The following is a 23812-nucleotide window of genomic DNA, read 5'->3' as shown; positions in this document are numbered from 1 at the left end:
TTTTAAAAACATTTCTGCGTGTTTCCTTTATCCTTTGTTTTCACTTGTGAATGCAATGAAAGCCTATTGGCTGAGTGCTGTTAATGAGAACTTGAAATAATGGAAAAACAGTTTGAAATACAGCCTTTTGAAGTAACTGATGGGCTTGGAAGGCTGATTTGAACCCTTTCCACTGGGTGAAGGCAACCTTTGTCAGAAAAAGCAGGGTTGGGGCGCCTGGGTGGCGCAGTGGTTAAGCGTCCGACTTCAGCCAGGTCACGATCTCGCGGTCCCTGAGTTCGAGCCCCGCATCGGGCTCTGGGCTGATGGCTCAGAGCCTGGAGCCTGTTTCCGATTCTGTGTCTCCCTCTCTCTCTGCCCCTCCCCCGTTCATGCTCTGTCTCTCTCTGTCCCAAAAAAATAAATAAACGTTGAAAAAAAAAATTTAAAAAAAAAAAAAAAAAAGAAAAAGCAGGGTCGGCTGTTTTAAGCCACAAGAATGCTGCAGCACCTGTGGTCCTTCAAGATTAAATGCAGCTCGAGGCCGAGTCCAGAATCAGGGGAGTTGAACGTATGCATTGCTGGAGTTCAGGCCTAAAATATAAAAGGTGAATGTGATACGTGAATCTCAGGAGAACAGAATCTCCTTCTGTGTCCCCAGGTTTCATGGCCTAGTTAATGCCTTCACTCCTACCTATAAATAGTAAGTCCATAATTCCTCGGGTTTAATTAGCACCCCAGGCCACGAAATATGGCTGTGAGGTTCTCAAAGCTGAAGATGGGACTGCCCAAGAGTTCATGAATCTGTCAAAATGCTTCACTTTTGTGATTAGAGTCATTAGCTCTCTGTGTGACCTTCCTGGGCCAGGTACTTCCCTCCCCGGGCCTCAGTTTTCTTATCTCTGAAATGTGGTATTGGACTAAATTATCTCTAGGTTCTCTGCCAGCCCTAAAAGCTTATGGTGATTTTACCGCAGGAGAAAAAGGCGGGACCGAAGTCTGAGAATGCTGAATATGGCAAGTCCTAGGTTCCCAGAAATATGCGTTAGATAAGATAATACCACCGTTGTGTTGTATACAGTTACTCTAAAAAAAGGAGGAGCATATACAAAACCCCGGGAATCTGTAAGGAACAGAACACGAGAAACAGTGCCAAGACCAAGAAGATGGGAGTACACTGTTCACCAGGCACAAATAATCTGCATTTTGTATAGTTGAGGTCTTAAAAAAAAAAAAAAAAAAAAAAAAAAGGCTATTTTCCAGCCTGGTTTGCCGTCTTACTTTTTGCTAGAATCATTCATCTGGCTAAACTCATTTCTCCTCACCACCTCCATGGGGTTTTTCATTTAAAAATCATTCTTCCACTTTAAGGCACAGATTCAATTAAGAACCCATTATTCTCCTGTACAGTAGATTGGGATTCATATAGCTTTATGTAGTGTTGAAAGCCCAGTTGGTTCAATTTTTTTGACTCTGAAATAGTTATTTGGCATTAAAATTTCATTTCTGCCACTGGTTGGATAAACACTAAAATTAGCAGTATGGATCAGGATTCAGTATTTTTCACAAATAAGAGGCAGCTACTGTAAGCGACGGCCTACCTCTCACCTCCCCTCACTGTGATGACCTTGGGCAAGTCCCTCAGCCTTCAGGTGCCTCAGCTGCTTCTCAAAGGAAATGAATGAGTTTGACGAACCGCTGAAGTCCTTTCCCAATCTGAAGTTCCATATGCCCAAGCTTTCAGAGTCTTTCTTTCTACCGAGAATCTTACTAAAACACCCACTCCTTTGGTTTTTAAGTGCCGGTTATCCGTATGAAGTCTTAGTTATAAAAGTGGTAAAGTGGTTACAAACATACCAATGAATAACTTTGAAGGAGGTGTTTTTTTAAAAGGGCCTAGGGCCATGTCTGGAATAAACTAGGGACTTGATGGTAGGTGTTACTATATTCAATAATGAATGTAGGTATTTCAGTGCACATGTAACAAGATGTTCAGGTGTTTCGGGGGAGGCAGCAATAGATATCACATGCCTGGACCATACGCTCTCTTTACAACGGAGATGGTAGCCCACTTAAACTTTCTCACCCTCGTGGAGGGTATAAGAGAGTCAGGAGTTCAGAGTTGAAGGAAGATGATGTGGGGTACAGATTTCTTTGAAGAGGGTCATTGGTGTGTTTTGAGTCCCCCAAGGGAGAGTTAGTGGATGCCACCTGCTCCTTGCCTTCAGGCTAGGGAGCTGGGCTTCTGTGGAGCTTAACACGTGTCCCCTCTGGGGTGACAATCCAGTACCCAGGACAGACCCCTACCTGGAAAAAACCTAAAGGATGGGATGCTAGAAGCAAAGTGCTTTGATGATGGAGCCAGGGAGAGGTGGCTGAGTTGAGTGCAGCCTCTCTACTCCTAGAGTTTGTCAGGGCGAGGGATGCATGTCTGTCTCCCAAGGACCAGACGTGGGCCGTATGTAAGTGAACTGGCATGGGGTCATCTCAGATCCTGGCCAAGAGGCAAGGGGTGGCCCCAAGCAGGTGTAGTGCTGAGGAGGAGAAAGCAAAGAGCTGGAGGTGTGTGTATAGAGGGAGAGAAATTTTAAGGAGTGGGTTCATGCAACTGTGGGTCCATGCAACTGTAAGTCCAAAATCTGTAGGATAGGCCAGCAGTTGGGGACCCAAGAAAGAGTGGCACCGGCATCCAAAGACAGTCTGCTGACAGCATTTCTTGCTCAAGGGGGATGTCAGTGTGTTTCATTTATTAAATATTATTTATTTACTGGTTGGATGAGGCCCACCTACATAAAGGGTTACCTGATCTACTCAAAAGTCCATCGATTTAAATGTTGAATCTCATCCTTAAAACACCTTTAAAGAAATATCCAGAATAATGCTTGACCAAATATCTGGGCTTTGTGGCCTCGCCCAGTGGACACATAAAATTAACCATTACGCTCGCCAACACTACTTTCCATTTTAAAAAATCATAGCTGTATTTGAGTCCTGGGTGTACCACAAACCAGGTGGCTTAAAACAACAAATGTATTGTCTCACAATTGTGGAAGCTAGAAACCCAAAATCAAGATGTTTGCAGGGCCATGCTCCATCCAAATCCCCTAAGAGAGGCTCCTTCCTTGCCTCTTCCAGCTTCTGGTAGCCCCAAGCATTCCTTAGCTTGTGGCAACTAACCTTTATCTCTGCCTCTGTCTTCACATGGCTATCCTCCCCCTATATCTTTGTCCAAATATACCTCTTTTTAGGGCCCACCCTGATGACCTCATCTTAACTTGATTAAACCTGCAAAGACCTAATTTTTAAATAAGGTCACATTCCCAGATACTGGAGCTCAGAATTTCAACTTATCTTTTTTTGAGAGGGGACACAATTGAACCCATAGTAGTAGCCATCTTAGCGGGTATGAAGTGACTTGCATTTTCCTACCGGCTAATGGCAGTGAGCATCTTTCCACGTGCCTGTTGCCCCTTTGCCCATTTTTGAATTGGCTTGTCTCTGTTGTTGGGTTGAAGAGTTCTTTACATATTCTAGATATCAGACCCTTATCAGATACATGATGCACAAATATTTTCTCCCATAGGTGTCTTTTTGCTCTCTTGATAGTGTCCTTTAATATACAAAAGTTTTAAATTTTGGTGAATTCCATTTTCTTTTGATGTCACATCTAAGTAAACGTTGATAAATCTAAGGTCATGAAGATATACTGCTGTATTTCCTTCTAGGATTTTATACTTTTAGCTCTTATATATAGGTCTTTGATCCGTTTTGAGTTAACTTCAGTAATGGGTTGTATCTCGATCAATTCACCTTAACCTCAAAGATCAGGTTCCCAGCTCAGCTTTTCATAAAATCTTGACAGACCTGGCATTCTGGTAGAGTTGTAAAGCTCAAGAATACTCATGAATTTACTCCAAGTACAATTTTCTTAAAGGTCTCTAACAGCCTTCAGTGAAGTCACCATCTATGAGACGATAAATGATATTTTGAAGTTTAACCCAATAGTGAAAACAACTCGAGTAAAGATTTTCAGTTCCACCTATGAAGGATTAAGTGCTATGGAAATTTCCCTCCACCCTAAACAACTGGAAAAGTAGATATGTAAAACAAGTGTTTTCAAACACTGGACATCAGGAAGCACAGGACTACGAGTCCCTGGAGAAGGGGAACAGATAGGGAGAGGAGGCTGCCACATCTTACTCACTGAGGGTGCTTCCAATCTGCAGTGCACAGATGGGGAGCCAGAGGCCCACTGTATCACTGAATTGAGGAGATAGACATCAGAGTTCAGGAAGGTTGAGGCGGCTACAATTTGCACGGAGAGCTAACGGGGCAGCTGCACAGAGACTGAGTGCAGAAAATCTGCAGAGGACATGTGTGGGATGAAACTCAGTGAGACCAAGGAAAGAACAAACAGAAAGCAGTAGCCCCAATAATTCCTGCGGTTCACACAGGTCTGCGGATAGGTGAAGTTTCTGCTAGCCAAAGTAGAGAGGCCTTGTAATACACAGAGCAATGGATAGAATCCTCAGAAAGGTCATGCCTTTGTAGTTGGGCTAAATTATTACTAGAGTAAAGGTTGCTTTCAGCCAGCCATAAATAAAGCTTGGTAGTAAACTTCAAACTGGTCTGTAACTTAACTGCTTGGCCAAACAAAGTCCAGCTGTATTTAAAGAAATAGAACAAACCCTAGCACTCAACAGAGTAAAGTTTCATCTTTGCTTTCCAAAAAAGAAAGAAGAGAGAGAGAGGGAGAGAAAGAGAGACAGAGAGAAAGAAAGAAAGAAAGAAAGAAAGAAAGAAAGAAAGAAAGAAAGAAGGAAAGAAAGAAAAAGGGATGGAGGAAGGAAGGAAGCAAGGAAGAAAAGAAAAAAGAAAAAGAAAAATGATCAGACCTGTAAAGAAGTAGAAAAAAATATGACCAGAGTTGGAAGAAAAATAAGTCAATAGATCCAGAATGGCACAGGTGATGGAATTAGTTTACAAAGACCTTAAATAGCTGCTATTAGTATGGTAACTACTCAAGGATATAAAGGAAAATATGAACATAATGAGGAAAAAAATAGAATACATATTCCTAAAATCCAAATCAAATTTCGAGAGATGAAAAATACAATATCTGAAACTAAAATAAATGGAATGGGATCTAACAGCAGAGTGGACACTGCAGAAGAAAAGATGAGTGAAATTGAAGGCACAGAACTAGAAATTATTCAAAACGAAGCACGGAGAGAAAATGCCAGAAAAGAAATGAACAGAGCAGCCTGTGGGACAATACCAACTGTCAAAAATACATACCGGTAGGAAAGGAAAAAGGGAAAGAGAAACATACTTGAAGGAATGATGGCCATTCCTCAAATATGATGAAATTTATAAAACCATAGATCCAAGAAGCTCAGTACCTCAAGAAAAATAACCCTGAAAGAGCTGCACATGGTAACACACATCATAATCAAGTTGCTGAACCAGTGATAATGAGTAAAAAGAAACACATAGAGTCACAAACATCAGGATGATGGCGGACTTCTCATCAGACACTATGCAAGCCAGAAAAGAATGGCCATGACATTTTTAAAGTGCTGAAGGAGAAGGGAGTGGTGTGGGAAGCTCCTGTCAATCTAGAATTCTGTATTTAGCAAAAACGTCTTTGAAAAATAAAGGTGAGGGGCACCTGGGTGGCTCAGTCAGTTAAGCGTCCGACTTTGGCTCAGGTCACGATCTCCTGCTTCAGAAGTTCGAGCCTTGAGTTGGGCTCTGTGCTGACAGCTCAGAGCCTGGAGCCTGCTTCAGATTCTGTGTCTCCCCCTCTCTCTCTCTCTGCCCCTCTCCCGCTCACATTCTCTCTCTCTCTCTCTCTCAAAAATGAATAAACATTTGGGGCACCTGGGTGGCTCAGTCGGTTAAGTGCCCGACTGTTGATTTCAGCTCAGGTCATGATCTCACAGTTCAGGAGTCTGAGCCCCATGTTGGGCTCTGCACTGAGAGTTCCGAGCCTGCTTGGGATTCTCTTACTCCCCCTGTCTGCCCCTCCCCTGGTTTCTCTCTCTTTCAAAATAAATAAACATTTAAAAAGTTTTAAAAAAATAAATAACAATAAATAGGTAGATAAATAAATAAAATAATAAAGGTGAAACGAAAACTTTTTCCAAGCAACAAAAACTGAAAGAATTAATCACCAAAGACCTGGACAACTTCAGACAGAAGAAAAATGATACCAGATGGAAATCTGGATCTCCAGAAAGGAAAGAACAGTGGATACTACATGAAGAAGTATATCATTTTTTCTTACTATCTAAATATTGTTAAAAGATAATTGTCTAAACAGAAATAATAGTGTATTTGGGGCTTATAACATGCAAAAAAGCAAAATGTATGACGACACTGGCAGAAGATCAGCAGGGGGAGAAACGGAAGTATATTATTATCAGGATCTTATTGTATTTGTGAAGTGTTATAATGTCACTTGAAGGTAGAATGTGATAGGTAAAGTTGTACACTGAAAAGTCTAAATCAACCACCAAAATAACGAAAAGAGTGGTAGCTAATAAGGCAACAAAGGAGACGCGACGCAATCGTAAAGATTATTTAATTATGAGGGACGCCTGGGTGGCTCAGTCGGTTAAGCGTCCAACTTTGGCTCAGGTCGTGATCTCACCATCCGTGAGTTCGAGCCCCGCGTGCAGCTCTGTGCTGACAGCTCAGAGCCTGGAGCCTGCTTCAGATTCTGTGTCTCCTTCTCTCTCTGCTCCTCCCCCACTCACATTTTGTCTCTCTCTCTCTCAAAAATAAACATTACAAAAATTTTTTTAATTATTCAATTATCAGTAATTTTACCAGTAATCACACACTGTAAATAGCCTAAACACCCCAAAAGGCAGAGAGTGAGATATTTAAAGTTCATGGTTTCAGGTATCAAGGTCACCAAGAGAGACGCAACTCACACAGGTACTGGATGGAATGACTCATTTACTCAGAGAGGGAAGACACAGACAAGATTAGCTTCAACAGTGAGCATCAGTCCCTCATCCCACAGCCAACACGGGAATGGTCTGTATGTATCCCTCTTATGCTCCCTCCTAGGCAGAGGACCCTGTGTCCTACCACGGGGAACAGATAGCAGCTTGGTGCCTGCCCTACGATGCACACGCTTGAGCAGAATAAAGATGTATGCAGCAAGCCCTTTGGGGAGGGAAGGATATTTCCAAACAAGGTGATTATGCCCAGCACAGCCTGTGAAGGGTCCTTATCCCATCTCTGGACTAATGTAATGCACACTTCAGTCCGCCCTAGACCATGATGACTTCTGGATTGTTAGGTTATGAATTAATGAGGTCTCCCTATATTTCCTAACATGTAATTCTTCAAAATGCCGGATACCTACGGTGGGTATTTCTCCTCTCCCCCGCCTAGGGGCTCACTGAGTAATTGTGGCCTCTCGGATATGTATGTGGACTCAAACCCGGGTTAGAATGCATTTGACCTCCCTCACTAGGTTCTATGTAGTGTTGCTACCTCGGCAGATTCCACTTCAGTTCAACCCGATTTGTCCACTCAGCATGCTCTGGGCTAGAGCAAAGCCCTGAATCTGGAACCCAGTTGGAATCCCAACTCCATCACTGCAGAATGGAGTGACTTTAGACACGTCACTTCACATCTCAGGGGGAGTCTGACTTATTAGGAAGACGCTATTTCCGGTTCTCCCCGGAGGCCTTCATTCCCATGTTCAACACGAACAACTGTGTGGAAGGCAGCACAGGATTGCTGTGAGGACCATCTCCAGACCCCAGTGGTCTGAGTTCGAGGCCCAGTCTCCCCACTTAACTGGCACTTTGGCCAAGTGATTTCACTTCTCTGCATCTTGATTTCATCATCTGCGTACTATGGATGGTCACAGACTCGGTCTCAGAAATTTATGGGGATTTAATGAATCAATATTGCTAGAGTAAACTGAGCTACACGAGTGTTAAATAAATAAAACCCGTTTGCTGATATGAAACAGTCTGTCCAAACTCTGGGCATGTGAGCCTGGGATGTGGCACAGCTGGACCCAGCCTTTCTTCTCTGGAGGTCCTGGGACAGGAACTGTGCCCTCTTAAAGTCACAGCTGTTGTGAAAAGATGCTAAGGCGGGGGCGGGGGGGACTTTGGCCAATGGCAGGAGGGTGGACAGGCCTCAACATCAAGGCCTCCCAGGAAGGAATGGGTCAAGGAGAGGGCTTGTGGACAAGGAGAGGGCAAGTATGGTGGGACTTGGAGGCCGTAGATGAATATAGGCATAAAAATGGCTCTTACTTTGAGGATAAAACTGAGGACGAGAGGCGGAAGTTTCAGTGGAGACGACTTCTGACCCATCCTCAGGAAGACTGGTTGCCCCACCAAGATTGGCTGACCCATCTTGTCTGGGGCTCTGTAGGGAGATTCTCAATGAGGGTAGAGAATTGGACGATGTGAAACATACACGGCCCCTCCCAGATCTCATGGTCCTGGACTCTAGAATTTCTGTTGGTTTTGAGATCTAACACACTGATAAGTGTGGTAGGAACAAAAAGACATTGCTATCGTAAAGTTCCAAAACGTGAAGCTTTCCAAGACCTCTATAAAGAGTGTCTGCCCAGATTCCCTGGGCCGCTTCCTAATGAAGTGCTCAGCAGCCTGCCATTGCTGTAAGAACCAGCCCCCGCCCCCCTTCCCAAGGATTGTGAAACATGGGTGGTGGTGACAGCTCTTGGCAAGGTCACAGAAAGTCAGTTTGTCTAAGAGCTGTCATTGCTCAGGAGCCCAAAGGTGGACCTCCAAACCCTCTTTGGATATTGCCCGTGGCTGCCCTTGAAACTTCAAAAGGGACATCCAGACCCGGCTCTTAGTTTGCCCATAATCCGATGGCATCTGGGCTTCCTTTCAATGGCCGAAAGTCTGTGAAGTTATTCCTAGGAGTGGCTTTCTTGTCTGCCCCAGCCAAAACAAGCATGGAGAATCCTGGTGATGAGGCACGCACACGTTTTTTAGGCTGTGGTATTAAATTATAGCATGGCCTGTTATACACGGATTCAGATAAGCCATGGTTCAAATCAAGCTCTCCCTCCTCCCCAGAGCTCTTTGACCAGCCATGGAACAGACTGGTAGTGCACCGTCTGTCCCTGAAGGCAACAAACGGTGCCTCTGTGACCACTTAACGTGGGCAATACGTGGAGAGGGGGTTCTCAAACCCAGTAGCATAAAGGCTGTAAACTCAAATGCTTTCAAGGCCGGGGATGCAGTGGAACTGAAGCAACTTGGCCAGCTGTGGGCAGGCACTCGGCAATGCGCCGTTCAGCTAAGTGTCAACATGCTGGGAGGCAGAGCCAGTACGGCCAGATTGTCTGATTTTTCTAAGAAAAGGTGGAACCCTGGATCTGCACGTAAAAATCTCCCCATTTTTTTGAAGGGTGGCAGCTAATTTGAATACCGGTCGGAAATTTCTTTCGGTAGCGGTGCGTTTGGTTTCTGCCATACCAGCGCGTTTGCAATAGCATCTTGTTTTAGAGTGTCTGTTGGTTTTAGAACGCCAGTTGGCCACTTTGTCAAGCAGAGAGTTCTTCTCTGCTGAGGACCTGTGACAGGACTCTGCAAAGCCAACCGCGGTCTGAAAAGGAACCCTTGTTCCAAGAAGCATGTGTAGGCCTGAGTTCAGAGCCTGCAGGTGACTTCAAGTTAATCCTGTCTGGCTACTTGTAGCTCGCTGTGGAGACGGGAGCGTGGGCCGGAGAGTGAGGAGGCCCGAGGTCTGGTCCCAGCCCTGCACTGCTTCCCTGTGTGACCTTGGGAAAGTCTCGGGTCTACTCTGGCCTCCGTTTCCCCTTCTGGAATTGGCCCAGAACATCTCAGGTCCCGGATGGTTCAAATGGTCTCGGTTTTCCCGGGAGGAACCCAAAGGGAGAGTCTTTAAAAGCAGGACATGTGGTTCATTTGGGGTGAAATGGCTGTCCTCAGGACTGGCTGTGCATCTCTAAGGAGTTCCAAAGCTAAGAAAAGAAGTTACCAGAGAAGAGGCCTTCCCAGAGCCTTCCAGAGTCTTTGTGCCAAGGGCTTGGGGCTGATGGAAGTGATCTGCTGACATTCATAAAGTACCAGTGGGGAAGTTTAGATGGTGATAGAAAGCAGGTGGGGCTTTTATGACAGACGGAGAATGGCAGGTGGACGGTCACACCAGTGGCCTAGCTTCTCAGCTCTCTGCTCTCACTCATCCTGAGCCCAAGAAGACCTTCCCTGTCTCTGGACCTCAGTTTCCTCCTTCAGAATGAGGAAGGAGGTTGGCTGGCTGGTTTCTGAGCCCCCTTTGAGCCCTGGAGATCTAGGATTCCAACGAATTATGTCACAGAGTTATAGTTTTGTTATCTGCACAAAGGCTTTAATTTTTTTTTAGTTCAACAGATAATTTTTTAAGTTTATTTATTTATTTGGCGGGGGGAGGGAGGGGCAGAGAGAGGCAGAGAGAGAATCCCAAGCAGGATCCTCGCTGTCGGCACAGAGCCCGATTTGGGGCTTGAGCCCACAAACCGCGAGATCGTGACCTGAGCCGAAATCAAGAGTCGGATGTTTAACCACCTGAGCCACCCAGCCAGCCCTCAACAGATACTTCTAGCGAAACCTGCCGTCATGGCTCGCACCATCCTGGAGGAGGCAGCGAGCAGCCAGGTAAAGGAACGGCGTGCCTGGCAGGGAGCAGTGAGAAGAGAACAAGTTTTCAGTGGGGGGACTCCGACGTCGTCAGGGCGGGATGGGGACAACTTCTTCAGGGAAGGAACTCAAGCCGGGGTCCACAGGGTGATGAGGCGCTCACTAGGGGAAGCGACAAGAAAACATTCCTGCAAGAGGAACGGAAGGTACAAAGCCAGTGGCCAGAGGGCAGAGGCATATTCCAGGCACTGATAGGAGCCAGCGCTGCTGTGAACAGAGGCTGTGGAGATTTGGGGTGAGCCAGACCCCGCAGAATCTTGTCACCCTCGGGGAAGACTTGGGTCTTCACTCTGAGCATGTGAGAAGCAAGGACAGACAGGGTCACACCCGTGTTTTGAAAAGGCTTCTCTGAGTACTGCTGGGAAGAGATAAGGGGATGGTGGAAGGGACGAGTGGGGATACAGGGGAGCAGAATAGACGTGGGGGAGCCAGTGAGGAGGTGGTGACGGAGTGACAACATCCTGGTGGGACACGACGGGGGGCCTGGCTGGAGCCATGACAGCCGAGAGAGAGAGCGAGAGGTCAGGCTTGAGAGCTCTTTGGGATTTCGAGTCCCCAGGAGTTGGTGAAAAATGGAGGGAAGAGTTGGGGCCCCCTCCTCGCCGTCGGAGCAGGTGCTCCCAAAGGCGAGCCAGCCTCCGCTCCACGTCTGTCCCAGCAGTGGCCCCTCACGTAGGCGGCCTCTGACACGGCTCCCAGCGATCCCCTCCTTCTGGGCTCTCACAGCTTTGTGTTTTTCCCTTTTGGCTGCGGGGCCCACTTAATGACTTGCAGCAGAAAGAATATGTCGGCAGCGATGGGGGAAAAGGTTGGGTTACAGAAGGACTGTGACTCCTGTCCGGTGCTCTCTCCGTTCCTCCCGCTGGGGAAGCCAGCTGCCTGGGTGTGAGGCGGCCTTCGCGAGACGCCCAAGTGGGTGCACTTGGAAGTGGGTCTTTGGAGGCCTGCCGACAGCTGTGTAAGTGACTCTGGAATCCGCCCAGCTCCCCCAGTCAAGCCTTGAGCTGACCCCCACCAAGGCCGACGCCTTGATTGCCGCCTCATGGAAAACCTTGAGTTAGAACCAGCCAGTGAAGCCACTGGCAGATTCCTGACCCACAGAAATTGAGAGCTAATCATCGTTTGTTATTTCCAGGTGCTGGATTTCAGGGTGATTTGTCAGGCAGCCACGGATAATAGACACAGCCCTCCCCGACACGGGCAACACGCTCCCCGTCCCCGGAGCTGGGGAGGGAGGGGTTAACCGCAGAGCCCGGGGCCTCCAGGCTGGGAGCAAGGTCAATGTCTCCAGCTTGAGGGACAGTTCATCACGGAGTTATCGAGTGGCCCAGCCAACATTTGGGTCTGCTGCCGGCTGGGCCTCAGCTCTCCTGTGGTGCCTGTCAGAGCAGGGGCCCTGGAGGGGCCGGGGCAGCCTGGAAACGGATTCATTCACCGCCTGGCTTCCCTACATCTGCCCGTGATGCTCCAGCTGCACGTCCCCAATAGGGGTCAGTGCTGCCTCAGCTCCTGCATTGCGGCATCTTCCAGAGCCCGTGGCCCCGGGGTCTGCTGTGTTGGGTCCAGAGAGAGGTGCCAAGGAGGCTACCCCAAGCCCCAGGGACGGCCAGTAACCACACACAACGTGTATGGAGCCCCTCCTGGGTGATGGGCCCTTGTATTCACCATTTGTTGTTTCACCCTCCCGCGAACCCTGCCCAAGTGGGAATGCCTACGAGCCCCTCCCCTGCAGGTGAGGAAACCAAGGTCCGAGGTAGCCGGAGGGGGAAAGCACCTGCCGGTCTGTCTCCAGAGTGTGTCTGCCTCCTTGGTGGCCCCGTCCTAAGGAAGAGGGATTTGTCGCCTTAGTGGTTAGGGGAGCTGCTTCAGGGGCTGAGGTGGGGGAGCCGAAGAGGCAGGGCCCCACCCTGATTCCAGCAAAAACAGCTCTCCTCTCCCAGGTTGTGCCATGAAAGGACCATGCAAAATTTCATTTGAAAAACAGTTACAAAAACCAAAGCAAACCAACCAGGTAGCACGGTGTTTCAGAATGGGTGGTCTGAACTGAGACTGTTCCGGTCCCAAGTCCCCACTCACCGTGTGACCTGGGGCGCTAATAATAGGCCCTGCCTCATGGGGATCCATGGAGGACTCCGCGAAGTCGAACAGGCAAAACCCTTAGCTCAATGCTGGGCGCGTAGCAAACGCTCTGTGTGGTGGGGTCGGCAAGGAAGGATTTGACTTTACAAATGGGGTCTGTGGTGTTCGGGAAAAAACCCGTGACTTTTAGGTAGTAGGGAGCCTTTAAAGGCTTGGAACAGAATGACCTCCCTTGAGTTTGTGCTTGTGGAGAAGCTCCTAGCCCAACGCTCGCCAGACTCAGGAGACCTGTGCCCTCTGCCAGAGAACTTGAACTCGGAAGAGACGTCCGGTGGGGCAGGAGCAGGGGGAAGAGAAAGAGAAGTAACTGTTGTGGCTTTTCTCTGAAAGCAGAGCCTAGGAGGGGGGAGTGGACAGTAATAAGATTACGAACTGTTACACACGTTTCCCGGAGAGAAAGAAGACAAGCCACCTTCCAGGACTGACTGTGCAAAGAACTGAGGCCCAGCCCGGTCTGGTGAGGGACCTCTCAAACCTCTCACAACGAGCCTAAATTCTTTTCCCAACACCATCCTGTACCTGCTTGAACCACCCTTCCGGAAATGCGGAGCTCACTCCCATATGGATGTAAGTAGCCTGTTCCCATAGGTTCATCTCTCAGTGCTCAGAAGAACTTCTTCTACAAACCTTCCCACCAGCGGCTTCATTCAATAATTCAGTAGCTTGTTGTATAGATACATACTCTTCTTGGTATCCAATAAAAATACCAAACTTGGTGGTCAATTTAAACAACACAGTTGCGGGTTATTTGGAAGTTTCTCTATACGCAATTACGTTACTTTGAAAAGATGACTGTTTTGTTTCTCCTCCAAGTCTTACATCTTTTATTTCTTTTTCTTGCCTTACCACACTGGCTAAGACTGCCAGCGGTTGTTGAGTAAACGGGTGCAACCAGCATCCTTGCCTTGCCTCTGATCTCCAAAGGGAAAACTTGCAATATTTTACGATGTTAGCCGCAGACATAATCTTCACCAAATTATGGAAGTCCCCTTCTGTTCACAATTTCCCATTTTTTATTAGTTTAAAAAAATGTTTATTTATTTATTTATTTTGAGAGAGAGAGAGAGAGAGAGTGCAGGGGAGGGGCAGAGAGAGAGGGAGAGAGAGAATCCCAAGCAGGCTCCACGCTGTCAGCGTGGAACCTAACACAGAGCTTGATCCCATGAACCGTGAGATCATGACCTGAGCTGAGATCAAGAGTCAGATGCTCAACCGACTGAGCCACCCAGGTGCCCCCACCCCTTTTAAATTAGTTTTAAATCACGAATAAGTTAAATTTTCATCAAGTTGTTTTCTGCATGTAGGTTTTCATCCTTGAATCAGTTTATGTGTTGAATTACCTTACTGGATTTTCTAATGTTAAATCAACCTTGTATGGCTGGGATTAGTCCATTTCACTTGTGGTATCCTTTTGTGAGTTGATGAGTTTTTGTGGCTAACACTTTATCGGTGAGTTTTCATTTCTCTACATGAGTAAAATTTTTCTTTCTTGCCATACTTTGTCCTGTTTGGGTATGCAGGTTATGTTAACCCAATAAAATGAACTGGAGATTATTCACTCTTTTTCTAGTCTCTGGAAGAGATTGTCAAAAGTGGAAATAGTTTCTTCTTTGAATGTTGGATAGGACTTGTCAATGGAGCCACCCAGAGCAGAAGTTTTCTATATGGAAAAGGATTTTAACAACTGGTTCAATGTCCTTAATTGTTACGGAATTATGTAGCTTTTCTATTTTGTCTTGAGTCAAAATTGGTATGTCTTTCTAGGATGTTGTCTGTTTCATTTAAATTTTCAAACGTATTGACTCAAAGTTGCTCAAAACATCCTCTTTTTTTCTTCAATGTTGGCAGTATCTGTAGTGATGTCTCACTTTTTATTCCTAAAATTGGGGAGCTTGGGGGGACCATTTGTGTTTTTCTCTAGACAAGTTTCATTCAGGATTTTGTCAATTTGACTGTCTTTTTCAAAGAACCAACTTTGACTTTGTTGGATTAGCTCTGTTTTCATCTTTGCTTTCTTATCTTATCAATTTCTGGTTTTGCCTTTACCATTTACTTCTTCCTACTTTTATTGGATTTGTTTTGATATTCTTTTTCCAACATCTTGGGGGGATGTTTATCAGTTTTCAGATTCTTTTCTTCTCTGACATATGCATGTTAGACTATAAATTTCCCTCTACATACTGATTTACCCTCACCTACAAATTTTGGCATGACTTTTCCTCATTATCAATTGATTAAAAATACTTTCTGGCTTCCTTTATCAGTTCTTCTTTTAACCCATGGGTTATTTAGAAGTATATTTAAATGTCCTGGCATATGGAGAATTTCTAACTGTCTTGTTATTGATTTACATCAGTTATAAGGAATAACTGTTTAGATAATATGCTCTATGTGGTTTTGGGTCTTTGAAATTTGGTGAGACTAGCTTTATAGCTCAGGTTATAGTCAAATTTTGTAAATTGTCTTATGTGTTTGAAAATAAGGTGTTGGATGCAGTTATTTATACACATCCATTAGGTCAAGTCTGCTCATCATGTTAGTTAAACCCTTTGAGTAAAGACTATAAATGCTCACTCCTACATGATTCTTCTCCTCTGGGGTGGATATAGGGAGACTACGCTTTTCTATACCCTTAGAGATAAGAGAGGCCATGCGACCAGCTCGAGCTTAAGCGCTATGAATGGAAGTGATATGTTTAACTTCCGGGCTAAGGCATTTAAGAGCCAGTGTGCTACCTCCATGTTTTTTCTCCCTTAAAAGCATCTGTGGAAACCACACATTGAGATGACGGAGGCATGGGTTGAGAGATGCCTGGATCCCTGGGTCGCCGCACAGAGGAGATCTGCCCGAAGAATTGCCTGATGGCTGCACTTTGTGTGAGTAAGAAATAAATCTTTGTTGTTTCTTGGTTACTGCTGCATAACCTATTCCTATCTGATCTATACACCTTCTATATCCACACTGACTTTTTGCTTCCGTGTTCTGAGAATCAAACTCTGAGAGAGGTATAACGAATCTTCCATTATGACTTGGATTAGATTATTTCTAATAGTTCTGCCAATTTCTGTTTTGCACATTCTGAAACTGTCATTAGGTGCTTATAAAATTAAAATAGCTTATTAAAACACTTATAATTGTACAGCGTCCTTCTCATCTCTGGTAACACTTTTAGCAACAAAGCCTCTTTTATTTGATATTAATATAGTCATGGAACAATTCTTTTGCAAGCTATCTTTTATTCCAGCCTTTTACTTTCAACCATTTTATGTCCTTATGCTTCCTGGTGGGAGGGGTGATGTGAGGAAAAGGCAATTTAGAATGAATTCCACATAACTTCCTTGAGTGCCTCTGTGTGCCAGTCGCATGGCCGGGCTCTGAGTTCACAGAAGGGAACAAGATACAATTTCCTCTCTCCAAAAGGTTACAGTATAGTAGCAGAGATGAGATGGGTACTTAAACAATCATTTGAAACGTAATGAGTGCCAGATACTTGATATGTGTCTTATAAATCATCTCTGAGTGGATGATGGGAATCGCCACGAGAGTTCAGAGGAGAGGGAAATTACGTCCGATGGGAACGGGTCCACACGATCTTTGTAATGGCATTTGAGTTGGGCCTTGGGAACCAGCTATTTTTGGACATTCAGAGAACTAGGAGAAGGTAAGGGCAATCCAGGCATGGGAGCAGCGCGAATAAAGGCATAGAGTATCTTTTTAGATTTAAACAGCTTTATCGAGATATAATTTATACACCATAAAGTTCATCCACTTAAAGGGTACAATTCAATGGTTTTAAAGCGTATTTAAGAGTTGTGCAGCCATCACCGTAATCTAATTTGAGAACATTTTCATCCTCCTCAAAAAAGACAGTACTCATTTAGCAGTGACTCCCTATACTCTTGACCCCTCTTCTTCCCCCGCTCACGCCCTGGGCCTAGGCAACCGCTTTCTGTTTATTTGTCTATTCTAGACATTTTATATAGATGGAATCATACAGTACATAATCTCTTATGACTGGCTTCTTTTACTTAGCCTAAAGGGTACAAGGTTTATCCGTGCCGTATCATGTATCAGCACCATATCCCTCTTGGTTGCTGAATAATATTCCATTATATGAATGTCCCACATTGTCCATTTGTGAGCTGATGGCCATTTAGGTTATTTCTGCTGTTTAGCCACCGGAATAACGCTGCCGTATCTGTGTTCCGCTTTTGTGTGGACGTAAGTTTTTATTTTCTGACTCCAGTAGGAGGGGAATTGATGAGTCAAATGTTGACTATGTTTAACCTTTTGAGGAACCGTCAAACTGTTTTCCAAAGCTAGGTGCACCATTTTATGCTTCCAGCAGCAGCCTGGGAGGGCTCTGATCGCGCTACATCGTCGTCACACTTGTCATTATCTGTCTTGTTGGTCATAGCCATCTGTGGGTGTGAATTAGCATCTCTGTGATTTTGATTTTCAATTCCCAACGGCTAATGATGTTGAGCATCTTTTCATGCGCTTACTAACCATTTATAGATCTTCTTCTGAGACCTATTTAAATCCTTTGCCTATTTGTAAAGTGGGTCATTTGATTTTTTTAAGGTTGAGTTGCGAGGGTTCTTTATACATTCTGGATACTGGGCCCTCGTGAGATCTATGACTTCAAAAGGTCCCCCAACTTACGTGGTGTCTTTTCACCCTCTTGCTGGTGTCCTTGGAAACACTAAAGTGTTAAATGTGTATGAAGCCCAGTCCCTCCGTTCTCTCTTTCATCACTTGTGGCTTTGGTGCTGTATCCGTCATTCTATTTTGTTAACCTGGGTGCTGGTTCCACGGGTGGGTGCTTGTGGGAACTCACCGGGCGGTTATGATTGGTGCACTTTTCTGCACATGGCTGCAAGGCTTCCGTAAACAGGCTTTGTGAGGGGCTGATAATAACTGCAGCTTCCTCCACTGTGTCATCGTGAGGACTGGATGAGTGAATGAATGCACCGTGCATGGCATACGTAGGTTATTGTCAAATCTAGCTCTGCTCCTCATTCGGTGGGTGATCTTGGCCCCAAGTTGCTTCAGCTCATCAAGCCCCACTTTCCTCACCCATCACGTGGGTTGGTGCCACCCACCTCACCAGGGCCAGCAGGGGCCTCGAGATGCAGGGTATAACATCGCCCAGCTTGAAGTTTGCCCCGAGGAGTTTGCCTCATGAAGGCTTGGATCAATAAAACAGGGACAAGGAAAAAGAACAACCAGAGTCATGGCCGAAGAGAGACAAACTGTCAGCGCCGTGAGGGTCTGAGTGGCCACCAGGACCCGGCCGTGGGCCCCTCAGAGTTTGCCAGAGCGGGGAGGGCCAGGCCTGGGAAGGAATGAAGGGTGGCGCTTGGCCTGATGTTGCCAGGGTGCCTGGCTCTTTGGGGAGTGATCAGAGACCAGCCCTCCCGTTCCCCTCAGCCCCTCACAGTGGTTGCCCCTGAGTCCAGTCTCCTCTGTGCCCAAACAATCTCTCCACCCACCTCCACTTCCCCTATGCTTGCCTTGCCCTTCAGGTCCCCACCAAGGAAGACTTCTCTGCCCTTCCCCCTTCACTGGACCACTCCCCCCCCCCCACCCCCACCCCCCCCACCCCCCCCCCCCCCCCCCCCCCCGGTCCCATCTCCAACCGCCTGGGAGGCTGGAGGGAGCTTTTCTAAAGCATCAAGGAAGTCATTACCACCCACTGCTCACACCTCTCCGGGAGCAATGGCTGCTGGAGGATAAATCCTTCTCTGGTCTCAAGGGCAGGTGCAAGTTTTAAAGAGCTTGAAGCTTTTACATTTATGTGTGTAGGAGAGGGGAGGGTCATTAAATATAACACGCATATAGAAAAGTCATGCATAAGGGCACCTGGGTGGCTCAGCCGGTTAAGCGTCCGACTTCGGCTCAGGTCATGGTCCCACGGTTTGTGAGTTCGAGCCCCGCGTCGGGCTGTGTGCTGACAGCTCTGAGCTTGGAGCCTGCTTTGATTCTGTGTCTCCCTCTCTCTCTGCCCCTCCCCACTTGTGCTAGCTCTCTCTCTCTCTTTCAAAAATAAACGTTAGGGGCGCCTGGGTGGCGCAGTCGGTTAAGCGTCCGACTTCAGCCAGGTCACGATCTCGCGGTCCGGGAGTTCGAGCCCCGCGTCGGGCTCTGGGCTGATGGCTCAGAGCCTGGAGCCTGTTTCCGATTCTGTGTCTCCCTCTCTCTCTGCCCCTCCCCCATTCATGCTCTGTCTCTCTCTGTCCCAAAAATAAATAAACGTTGAAAAAAAATAATAAACGTTAAAAAAAGTCACCCACGACTAGCGTACAGTACAATGAATTTCCCCAGACTGAACACGCCCACGTGAAATGGCACCAAACTCCAGAATCAGACCATTACTGAAAGCAGTCACCCACCCCCTGTGTCCCTCCTAGTTATTACCCATCCCTTAATGCTAAGCACTTCTCACGTGATAGAGGAGTTTTGCCTGGTGTTGAACTTCACATGAATGAAATCATTCAGTGTGTATCTTGTGTCTGGCATCTTTTGCTTCACACGTCTGTGAGATTCAAGTGAGCCGTGACATGGGGCCGTACTTCGTGACTTCTCACCCCTACGCTACTCCTTAGAGCCACTACACCCCCATTTATGTATCTGTCGCATTCGTGTGGGGCTTTGAGGGTGTTTCCAGCATTGAGATATTATGAAAAACAGTTAATACGTTCTCGCACATGTCTTTTGGAGGGCACACAGGCTCATTTCCATTAGGTAAACGTCCGGGAGAGGAATTACTGCCTCATCGGGAAAAATGAGCGTTCAGCTTAGAAGATACCGCAAAGAGGGGCGCCGGGGTGGCTCCATCGGTTGAGCGTCCAACTTCGGTTCAGGTCATGATGGCGCAGTTCGCGAGTTCGAACCCCGCGTCGGGCTCTGTGCTGACAGCTCAGAGCCAGGAGCCTGCTTCGGAGTCTGTGTCTCCCTCTTTCTCTGCCTCTCCCCGGTTTGTGCTCTGTCTCTCTGTCTTTCTCTCTCAAAAGCAAATAAACATTAAAAAAAAGGGCGGGGGGGGGGTGCCTGGGTGGCTCAGTCGGTTGAGCGTCCGACTTCGGCTCGGGTCACGATCTCACGATCTGTGAGTTCGAGCCCCGCGTCGGGCTCCGTGCTGACAGCTCAGAGCCTGGAGCCTGCTTCAGATTTTGTGTCTCGCTCTCTCTCTCTGCCCCTTCCCCGCTCATGCTCTGTCTCTATCTCAAAAATAAATAAACATTAAAAAAAATGTTTTTTAAAGAAAGAAAGAAAGAAAGAAAGAGATACTGCAAATACTTTTCCAAAGTGGTCATACCAATTTCCACTGCTCTCCCAGTTACATAGGAAAGTTCTTGTTCCATGTCTTCACGGACACTGTGTGTGTGTGTATGTGTGTGTGTGTGTGTGTGTGTGTGTAGTGTAATGTATAAATAGAGATATTATATACACATATAGCCTTTTTCACTTGAGCCATTCTGGTGAGTAGGCTGTGTTATCACATCGTAGTTTTCCTTTTAACTTGAGGGGATGGTCTTTAAGAAAAAGAACATAAAATAGAATTTTGGACATAAAATTGGGTACCAAAGTGAACATTTATTAAGAATGGGAAAAGAAACCATAACAAATTTCTGGAGGCTTTCAAGCTTCAAATTCCTTTCTTCTGAGATTTTTTTGAGGCCGTTTCCCAGAAATGCTTAGATTAAAAGTGCTTCCTGATAGCAACCTGGATTCCCTCCCTGCCTGGAGTGAACAACAGCTGCACCAGAACTTTTTGTGAACAAGGGTCCCGGAGCTTAGGCGTCACCCGCTTCCTAGGAAATGGCCTCTGAGCCCTGCCCCTCTCCTACCCTTTCCCAGCCTGACTCCTCGTTAGGATCTAGGCTTAGGATCCCCTTAGGATCGTGTTAGCTTCTCAGGGGGCCTTCTCTGCCTTCATTTGGTGGGTCCACGTGATGAGACCGAGGACAACAGAGAGGGAGGCTAGCAGCAATCGCTGTGGCCCTGGCCTGCGTGGCTGACCTTAACTCCACCATTATCTAGCTGTATGACCTTGGACACGTCACACAACCTCTCTGGGCTTCAGTCTCCTCACCTGCAGAGCGGGGCAGGCCACGCGAGCTCCCACCTGTGGGACCCGGCAAGTTAATACGAGTAATGCACTCGAAAGGGCGCTCAGCACCCTTGTTCTGGGATCGTCAGGATGGCCCCATCATCATGAGCCTTAGTTCTCTCCTTCCGGCACATCTCACCTCACACTGCCGATCGGCTTGAGTGCTCACGGGACACATCGATCTGCTGTGTCTCTAGTCCCAATGGGGTACCTGGCACGTATTAGGGGCGACGAAGATGTTGAGTGACTGTCTCTCCTCTGCATCTCACAGCCATCCAGGTGTCTCCAGGCCACAGCTGCACCCAGGTTTCTCTTCACCCCTTCCCTGCAGGCAGCAGCCGCCCCTGCTCACCTGCAGCAGGCACTGATCGCATAAGTGAGCCTCGGCCGCCTACCCTGGATCTCGCCTTTCTCGGGCACGAGGCCAGAGTTCCTGTTGGCTTTTGCGTCCATGGCCTTTTACAGTTTACAAGACCCGTTCCCTTCCATAACCACATCTCTGGGTTAGGCATCGATTGGGAGCCCCAGGGTGACAGAGAGGTCTGGAAAGAGTGGCTTCCTCAAAGTCACACAGCAAGAGAGAGGGGGGAGATGGGCCACGCTGCCAGGACTCTGGGGTGAGCCGCTCAGCGTCGGTCCCAGGGCATCTCTCATCCCGTCCAGTGAGCACTGCAGGCTGAGCACACACTAGGCACTCAGGCTTGTTCAAAAGGAGTGGAAGGAGGAAGACGGCAGTTCCGTCACTGGCTCTGGGACCGTGGGCATGACCTACCCGTGCCTCAGTTTCCCCATCTGTAAGTGGAGTTAACTTACCAAGTGCAGGCAGATCTGTCTCAACCGGCCTGGGTGATATTTCCCTTTGGTCCTTCTGTCTGTCTGTCTGTCTGTCTACTCCAGGATGGCTTTGGAAGGAGCTGGTGTGGAGTTAGAACTGACTAGTGGCATGGAGGAAACCTGGGATGTCCCCCCAGAGCCTCCAGTATCCTTCTTGACACAGAGCAGTGGCCCGGACCAATGTTTGGAGAAGCATCTCCTCTGTCATCTTTAAAGGATATTGATGGGGGGCGTCTGGGTGGCTCAGTCGGTTAAGCCTCTAGCTCTTGGTTTGGGCTCAGGTCACGATCACACGGTTTGTAGGTTCAAGCCCCGCATCAGGCTCTGCACCGACAGCGTGAAGTCTGCTTGGGATTCTCTTTCTCTGCCCCTCCCCTGCTGACTGACCCTCCCTCTCTCTCTCAAAATGAGTAAATAAAATAAAATAAAGGCTATTGATGAAGTGTGGCCTGCCGCTGGTGAGCTCAGATGATCTGCAAAGACCCCAGTGAACGGTTAAGGGGTCTACCAGCCTCTGGAAGACCCCGAACTCGAGCAGACATAATCTTGGACAACTGTTGTGAAATGTGTGATAACATGCCCGAATCAATGGCACTGCACAACTCCGCTCCAACTCCCTCCTCTCCCCAGTGATAGCAGGAGCAACTAAGGCCCGGAGAGGGAAGAGATTTACCCAAGTTCATCCAGGCAGACCGCCCGAATCAGAATCATGTCTACGATTCTGGGTCTCAGCCTTCTTTATTTTTTCTCCCCCTGCTCTTTATTATTTTTCTTTATATTTTATATGTGACAGAGAAAACGAGAGAGAGAACAAATGCGAGCAGGGGAGGGGCAGAGAGAGGGAGACAGAATCCGAACCAGGCTCCAGGCTCTGAGCTGTGAGCACAGAGCCCGACGCGGGGCTCCAGCTCACAAACCGTGAGATCATGACCTGAGCCGAAGTCAGATGCTCAACTGACTGAGCCACCCAGGCGCCCCTCATTGTTTGTTATTTTTAAAAATAGCTTGATGGGGGCGCCTGGGTGGCGCAGTCAGTTAAGCGTCCGACTTCAGCCAGGTCACGATCTCGCGGTCCGTGAGTTCGAGCCCCGTGTCGGGCTCTGAGCTGATGGCTCGGAGCCTGGAGCCTGTCTCCGATTCTGTGTCTCCCTCTCTCTTTGCCCCTCCCCCGTTCATGCTTTGTCTCTCTCTGTCCCAAAAATAAATAAACGTTGAAAAAAAAAATTAAAAATAGCTTGATGAAGGGATAATTCACACATCTTGCAATTCACTTTTTGTTAAAGTATATAATTCAGTGGCTTTTAGTACAGACTTGTCCACCCATCACCACAATCCATTTTTCAAACTATAATTACTCCAAAAAGGAAACCCTGTAGGGGTCAACCCCCTCCCCCTCCCCCAGCCCCCACAGTCCCTCCATGGCCTCGGCCCCGGGCAACCACCAATCCGTTTTCCGTCTCCATATGTTTGCCTATTCTGCACGTCGTACATACGACCTGTGGTCTTTGTGACTGGCCTCTTGCACTGAGCCCAGTGTTTGTTCAAGTTTCATCCGTGTTGTAGCATGTTATGGGGACTCGGTTCCTTTCTATGGTCGAACAACAGTCCACCGTGTGGGGATACCACTTTTTATTTATCCATTGATCAGTTGATGGGCATTTGGGTTCTTTCCACTTTCTGGCTATTGTGAACGATGCAGCTGTAAACATTCATGCACAACTTCTTGCGTGGACATGTTTTCAGCTCTCTTGGGTATATACCAAGGAGGGGAATTGCTGGGTCCTGTGGTAACTCTGTGGTTATGAGCTCAGGCTTCTGGCTCTGGCTGTCTCAGACCTTGGGGTGGGGGTGGGGGTGGTGACGGCGGGGAGGCTTGCCACTTCCAGTGTCCGGGGTCTGGGGACCAAGTCCTCCCTTCCACTTTTCAGAGTCTTCCGTAGGATGCATGGGAGAGCCAACTGGATTCTAACTCCTGCTCTGCCATCAACTTGCTAGGTCACCGAGTAAGCTATTTTACATCTCTCAATCA

This window comes from Prionailurus viverrinus, chromosome A3 (genome assembly GCF_022837055.1).
Source record: "Prionailurus viverrinus isolate Anna chromosome A3, UM_Priviv_1.0, whole genome shotgun sequence".
Taxonomy (NCBI): domain Eukaryota; kingdom Metazoa; phylum Chordata; class Mammalia; order Carnivora; family Felidae; genus Prionailurus; species Prionailurus viverrinus.
Note: the sequence above shows the minus strand (reverse complement) of the source record.